General features: G+C 26.4%; 1 protein-coding gene across 1 annotated transcript in view; it reads right to left on the reverse strand.

Annotated features, from left to right (window-relative positions):
• Nucleotides 1-5,116: 5,116 nt before the first annotated feature.
• LOC117181549 overlaps nucleotides 5,117-7,911 on the reverse strand; it is an 83,986-nt gene continuing 81,191 nt past the window's right edge. The window contains exon 4 of the mRNA XM_033374366.1: nucleotides 5,117-5,569. The gene's annotated coding sequence lies outside the window, so the exon portion shown is untranslated. The remainder of the gene's footprint in view (nucleotides 5,570-7,911) is intronic.

A 7,911-nucleotide genomic window follows, 5' to 3' on the forward strand; every position in this document is an offset into this window, starting at 1 on the left:
GTAGAAAAATCTACTTTTTGGCTTAAAAAATCCACAATTTATATGATATTTTTTTCTTCTTTGAATGCAAAAGCTTTCCTGATTGCACATTTCTCTTTTTTTTAGTTAACAATTTAACTATTTAACTTAAAAGCCTGTTTATTAAATTAAAGTTTTCAACTAGGACTTAAATTATTCCAGTTGAAGATTTATCACTTTAGTTGGAAATTCATACCTTTGATTGAAATACAATTATTTTGTTGAAAATACTATATTTTTGGTTGAAAAATTTTTTAACAACAAATTTAACTTTGCTTTAGTTCTTAGAAGGAAATTGGAAACACAGGTGGAAGAAAAGGGAAGCACACAACCAAGCGGGTTTTAGAAAATGGATGGGAACCACAGATAAAATCTACATTCTACGTACTCAACTATTAAGTGAATAGGAACCTAGGGCAGAATTTCTATTATTTTTCAGTCCCCTTTGATAAAGGTGCCATCATTCAAATTCTTGAACCTTGTCCTAAGCTTAGCTAGGACGGATACTCAGGGGTGGACGAAGGTGAATTTAAGCTTCAGGCGAAAGCTAATTTGGCTTGCTTGGCACCTTTGTTTGGCGCCCTCGTTTGGCGCCCTCATTTGGCGCTCTTGACGCAATGCGAGCATAGGAGGAGCAGGCGGTCGCCTGCTTCGCCTTCGTCTTAATTTGGCCCTGCGGACACTTGAAATCTTTCAATTATTTCATTGTTCAAATCTTGACTTCTATCTGATATTTTTGTGACACAATAGAATTCTTTGTGAATTTTTTTTAATCCACCCAAAATCTTAGCGAAATATTTTTAATCTTTTTGAAATTTTTATGAAATCTTTGAGAATTCATGAAAATCTTTCTCAAATCTTTGTCAAATCTTTGCGAAATATTCGGTAATATTTGTGAATTTATTTCAATCTTTTTTAAATTTTTGGGAAATCATTCAAATCTTTTTTATCTATCCATTATCTTTCAAATCTTTGTGAAACCGTTGAAAAATCCTTGAAATCGTTCTGAAACCTTTTGAAATATTTTAAATATATATTTGGTAATATTAGTGAAGTTATAAAAATCTTTGGGAAATAATTGAAGTTTTTATTAAGTCTTTGAAATTTGTCAAAAATATTTACTGAATATTTAAAATAATTTAAATATATATTTTGTAATATTTGAAATTTTGTTTGTGAAGTCTTTTAAATCTATCCGAAATATTTCCAAAATATTTCAAATCGTTATGAAATCTTTATAAAATCTTTGGAAAGGTTAAAAATATTTTTCGAATATATTTGCTAATATTTGTGAAATTAATGAAATCTTTGGGAAATCATTGAAATCTTTGTGCAATATTTCAAATCTATCTGGAATTTTTATGACATATTAGAAGTCTTTGTGATTTTTTTTAATCCCTCCGAAATCTTTGCGAAATATTTTTAATCTTTGTGAAATCTTTATGAAATATTTGAGAAATCATTACAATCTTTCACAAATCGTTGTAAAATCTTTTTAAATCTTTGCGAAATATTTGGTGATATATGAGAATTTATTTAAATCTTTTTGAAATCTTTAGGAAATCATTGAAATCTTTTTACTCTATGCAAAATCTTTGAAATCTTCGTGAAATTTTTGGGAAATCATTTAAATTTTTCTGAAATATTTGGAACTTTATATTGATTGTTGTTGACATATTGAATCATATTTGTGAAATTATAAGAATGTTCGGGAAATCATTTAAGCTTCTGTGAAATCTTTGAAATCTATCCAAAATCTTTTTTGAACTATTTCAAATCTTTGTGAAATCTTTGAAAAATCATTAAAATCGTTCTGAAACCTTTGGAAATATTTAAAAAATATATTTGGTGATATTTGTGAAATTATTAAAATATTTGGTAAAAGATTTAAGCTTTTGTGAAGTGTTTTTCATCTATCCGAAATATTTGCAAAATATTTAAAATCTTTGTGGCATGTTTAAAAAATATTTGGAAATATTTTTTCTAATATATTTGGTAATATTTTTGGAATTATTGAAGTCTGGGCAATTGTTTAAATGTTTCTGAAATATTTGGAAATATATTAAATATTGTTGACATATTCAATAATATTTGTGAAATTATAAGAATATTCGGGAAATCATTGAAGCTTTTATAAAGTCTTGCAATTCTATTCAAAATATTTTGCGAAGTATTTCAAATCTTTATGAAATCTTTCAAAAATCATTAAAATCGTTCTGAAATATTTTGAAATATTTTAAAAATATATTTGGTAATATTTGTGAAGTTATAACAATTTTTGGGAAATAATTGAAGTTTTTGCGAAGTCTTAAATCTGTCTGAAACCTTTGTTGAATATTTAAAATAATTTGAATATATATATTTTGTAATATTTGAAATTTTTTAAATATTTTAAATCTGTGTGAAATGTTTATAAAATCTTTGGAAACTTTTAAAATATTTTGAAATATATTTGGTAATATTTGTGAAATTATTAAAATCTTTGGGAAATTATTGAAATCTTTGTACAATATTTCAAATCTATCTGCAATTTTTGCGACATAATAGAAGATTTTGTTATTTTTTTTAATTCATCCGAAAACTTTGCGAAATATTTTTAAGCTTTGTGAAATCTTTATATAATCTTTGAGAAATTATTACAATCTTTCTCAAATCTTTGAAAATCTTTGCGAAATATTTGGTTATATTTGTGAACTTATTTAAATCTTGTTGAAATCTTTAGGAAATCATTGAAATCTTTTTATTCGATCCAAAATCTTTGAAATCTTTGTCAAATGTTTGGGAAATCATTTAAATTGTTCTGAAATATATTAAATATTGTTGACATATTGGCTAATATTTGTGAAATTATAAGAATGTTCAGGAAATCATTGAAGCTTTTGTGAAGTCTTTGAAATATATCCAAAATCTTTTGCGAAATATTTCAAATCTTTGTGAAATCTTTGAAAAATCATTCAAATCGTTCTAAAACCTTTGGAAATATTTTTAAATATATTTTGTAATATTTGTGAAATTATAAAAATCTTTGGGAAATAGTTGAAGTTTTTGCGAAGTCTTTGAAATCTATCTGAAATCTTTGCTGAATATTTAAAATATTTAAAAAATATATTTGGTAATATTTGTGAAATTTTTAAAATATTTGGGAAATCATTTAAGCTTTTGTGAAGTGTAGTAAATCGATCCAAAATATTAAAAATCTTTGTGAAATGTTTAATATTTCTAATCTTTGTGAAATCTTTGTGAAATCTTTATGAAATCTTTATGAAAACTTTGAGAAATCTTTGCAACCTTTGTCAAATCTTTGTGAAATCTTTTAAATCTATCCAAAATCTTTGAAATCTTTGTGAAATCTTTAGGAAATCATTGAAACCTTTCTGAAATATTTTGAGATATATTAAATATGTTGACATATTGGGTCATATTTGTGAAATTTTAAAAATTGTAATATTTGTGCAATTATTCAAATCTTTTGGAAATCATTGAAACTCAAAATTTCGAAAAATAATCGTTTTTAGTTAAAAATTCATGAATTTGGTTGAAAATGCAATATTTACGGATGCAAATTCAACTATTTTTTGGAGAATCCACCTTTTTGGTCAAAAATTCAATAATCTCTTTGAATTTTTTTTATCTTCACTAGAAAATACGTTCCTGTTTCAAAATTCAATTCTTATATTGAAAATGGACTATCAATCTAATTTGATTGCGGATTCACCATTTTTTAAACACTCGTATTTTTTGGTTTAATTCAATTGTTTGTTAATTACACTTTTTGTTGAAACATCAACTGTTATATTTTTTGTTATTGAAGATTACCATTTTAGTTGAAAATTTAATTTTTTGGTAAAATTCAATTATTTTGTTAAAAATTAACAGTTTTGCTCAATGTTAATATTTTTGTTCAAAAATTGAATTGCTTTGTTGAACATTTTACGTTTTTAATTGAAAATTCATCATTTTTGTGTTTCAAATTACTCTCTTTTTGGTAGAAAAATTATTTTTTGATAATAATTTTTTTAATTCCATTATTTGATTCAAAATGTATCTTTTTAAGTCGAAAACTCAACGATGGAGTTAAAAATTGAACTATTTTGTTAAAAAGTCATCTTTTTTCGTTGAAAATTCAACTGCTTCGTTAAAAACTCATATTATTGGTTGAAAATTCAACTACATTCTTAAAAAATAAGTGGTTTTTGTTTGAAGATTTAAAATTTTAACTAAAAATTCATTTATTTAGATGAAACTTCGTATTTTTGTTGAGAATTTTGTTGAGAATTGATTGAAGTTTTGGTGTTTTTTCTTTAAAAATTCGTCTGTCTTATTGCTCATTCGTCTTTTTAGATCGAAAATTCGTTCTTTTGGATTTAAAATTCAATTTTATTCTAAAAAAATCGGCTTCGTAGAATGAAAAATTAACTCTATGAATAAAAATTCAACTATTTTGTTGAAAATTAATATTTTTTGTTTTAAAATTTAATTTTTTGTTAGACATAGAATAAATTTCGGATGGATATCCGTCCATACTTCTTACTTTTATCCCAGGAAGGAAATGAGAGGAGGGGAATTTTTTGTGGCGAGGGGAAGTGAGTGGAAATGACGGAAAGCGAGAGGCAGTGAGCGTAGAAGTAGGGGAAATGATGGGATGCGAGGGGATGCGAAGTAGAACAAATGGGGGGGAGGAGAATTAGGGGAGGAAATGAGGGAACGGAAAGTGGGAAGTGAGAAAATGAGGAGAAAATAGGGGAGGGGAATCGTGAAAGTGATGTGAAGTGATATAGAGTAAGGGAAGGGAAAGTAGAGGTTTATTGGGAAAAGGAGGGGGTAGGGAAGTGAAAGGAAATGATTGGAGGAAATAAATGGAAAGGAAGGGAAATTGTGGGAAGGAAAGTCACGGAAGTAAGGGAAAATGAAGGGAAAGAGAGGAGAAGTATAAGAAATTATTAGAAGTAGGAGAGGATAGTGAGCGCGAATTAACAGAGAAGGAGTGGGGGACAGGGAAGGGAAGTAGGGGCTGACAGGGGAAGTAGGGGAATCTGGGAAGAGTGGAGAAGGAAAATTATGAGAGTAGGAAGTTTTAACAACTTATTAGCGTCTTAATAGGCTGCGAAACCCTTTATTGTATGCGTGTGGCACCTAATTTGACTAATTTTATTTAAAATAATGTATTTCTTTACACAGAATCGTATCCGGTTTGTCAATTCCTGGAACTGCTGGCCCCCGCAGTTCCTCAGGAGGCAGGGCGAGAGCGGCTGCGACTGTCGCCTCGTAAGAAGCGCAGTGCGCGAGTACTCAGTCGAGAATATTGCGCAATATTGTGCATTTAAATTGGAAACGGTTCTGGTTTCTGAGTGCATTTTGGGATGTGAAGTCTGTTTATCGGATACTAAGTGTAGTTTGAAGAAAATATTCAGTGTCAATTAACCCTTGATCCACAGTTTCTTCGAAAATTGGCCTTGTTCCTCGACTTTAGTTCAAACATCATGATTGATAGTGATGCTTGAGTTCCGGCTGTTCGTAATGTAAACGGAACCTCCTCCTTTCTACTCGTTACCTGATCATCACAAATAATTATAGTCAGTTGCATGCACCTTTTCACGGATAGTAGAGAGGAAAAGGTAATTGAGAGAAAAAGAGAAAGAAAAAAGGAATTGCAGTAGTCTATAAACCATGTGATCTCACTAAGTGAACGTTTATTTTGCATAACGACTTATGTCGAATCCTAAGTGATTTATTACACCAAGGAAGTCTTTTAAAACACTTTGTGTAAAACAGGGCGAAATAAGATTTATTTTTTATAGATAGGGAAAGCAGAATTACATCACAAAGACTTCAAAGACGAAAATGCTCTCCGAGCAGGGAAAATAAGGTTAACTTCCACAAAAGTATAATAATAAGAGAAAACATTTTCTTAAACAAAATTTGTAATATTTCATTCGATTTGAATTCCAGGGTTTTAAGTCAAATTATGTCGCATTTTCAACGAAATAGTTTAATTTTCATCTAAAAAATATTTAACTACGAAGAGACTAGCATTCAACCCAAAAAGACTAATTTTTAACAAAAAAGTTCATTTTAACCAAGAAAATGAAATGTCAATTAAAAAGATGTTTTTTATAATATAAAAGATTAATTTTTAATAAAACAGGACATATTTTCAACAAAATAGTTAAATTATCTACGTGAAAAGATAACCAAAACCAAATAGTTCAATTTGGAATAAAATAGTTCAATTTTAAACCTTCAAAGTTGGATATTAAATAAAATAGTCAAATTTTTAAAAAAATCTTCAAAAACAACAAAAATGCATCTTTAACTAAACAGTTCAGATTTTTATTATGTAGTTGAATTTTCAACCAAAAATAAAATAATTGAATATTCACTTCAAAAAATTATTCTCCAACCAAAAAAACTAACTACTACGGTTTTGAATTGCCACGAAAAAGAATAATTTTTTAACACAAAAGTGAACATTTTAACCAAAAAGATGAATTTTCAACCAAGGATCGTAAATAACTCAAAAAGAAGATTTATATTCTACAAAACAATTTTTAAATTTAAAGCAAACATCGAATAGTTCAATTTTGTATTTAAAAAATTAACTTAAAAAAAAAGATTTTTTAACCAAAAATATAAATTTCCATCCATAAATGCTATATTTGAATTTATAGCCAACAAATTATTTCTAATTAAAAAAAAAAGAATATTCAACAAAATAGTCAAATTTTCACCAAGTAGTTGAATTTTCAACCAAAAACAGAACAATTCAATATTCAATTCAAAAAACTCATCTTCAACCAAAAAAGAACTAATTTTTTAACGAAGTAGTTCACTTTTCAATCAAACAAATGAATTTTCAACTAAAGTGATGAATCTTTAACAGAAATATTAAAATTTTCAGTTGCCAAAATTAATTTCCAACCAAAAATAATGAATTTTTTAACAAAACAGTTAAATTTTGTATCAAAGAAATGAATATTTAACCAAAATGAGAAATTTAAAATAAAAAATATGAATCTCTCATAAAGTAGTTCAGCTTTCAATTAAATAATTGAATTTTTAGTACAAAAATACATGAATTTTAAACTATAATTTCAACTATTCAACCAAACAAGTTTTTTTGTCCAAAATATTTTCATTTTAAATAAAAAGATGATTTTTCAATCGAAATAATTTATTTAAAAAAAGACAAATTTTCAACTAAAAATATGAGTTTTCAACTGAAAAAGATTAATTTTCAATTGCAAATGGAATAGTTAAACTTTCAGGCAAAATAATTCATTTTCAAGAAAAAATGTCCACAGAATATTCACAATTATTAATCTAATAGATGAATCTTTATGGTTGGAAATTTAACTATTTTGTTTAAAATTCCTTTTTTATAATTTTTTTTACTGAAAATTTAACTTTTCCTTTTTTGGTACAAAATTTTTTTTCATTTGAAAATTCAACTATTTGTTTAAAAATTCATGTAATTTTTTAATATTTGTCTTTTTGGTTGAAATTCAAAAATATTTTGTTAAAAAATTTATTTTATTGAAAATTTACCTATTTGGTTAAACATTGTTTTTTATTATCTTTTTGGTTGGAATATCAACTGTTCTTGATTGAAGTTTAAAATTTAAAAAGATATCTTCTTTCACAGAAAATGCAACTATTTTGTTAAGTAATTGTTCTATTTAGAAAGAAAAGTTGTCTTAACTATAAAATATTATAAAATATTAACTATAATACTTTTCGTCAAATATTCATCTTTTTTTAATGAAAATTCACCTTTTTACTGAAAATTCAACTGTTTGGCGGAAAGTTGAACGACTTTGTTGAAAATTTATTTTTTGTTTAAGATTCATAATTTTAGTTGAAGATCTGTCTCAGCTTAAAAATGCTAAAAAATGC

Source organism: Belonocnema kinseyi, chromosome 10 (genome assembly GCF_010883055.1).
Source record: "Belonocnema kinseyi isolate 2016_QV_RU_SX_M_011 chromosome 10, B_treatae_v1, whole genome shotgun sequence".
Lineage (NCBI taxonomy): Eukaryota > Metazoa > Arthropoda > Insecta > Hymenoptera > Cynipidae > Belonocnema > Belonocnema kinseyi.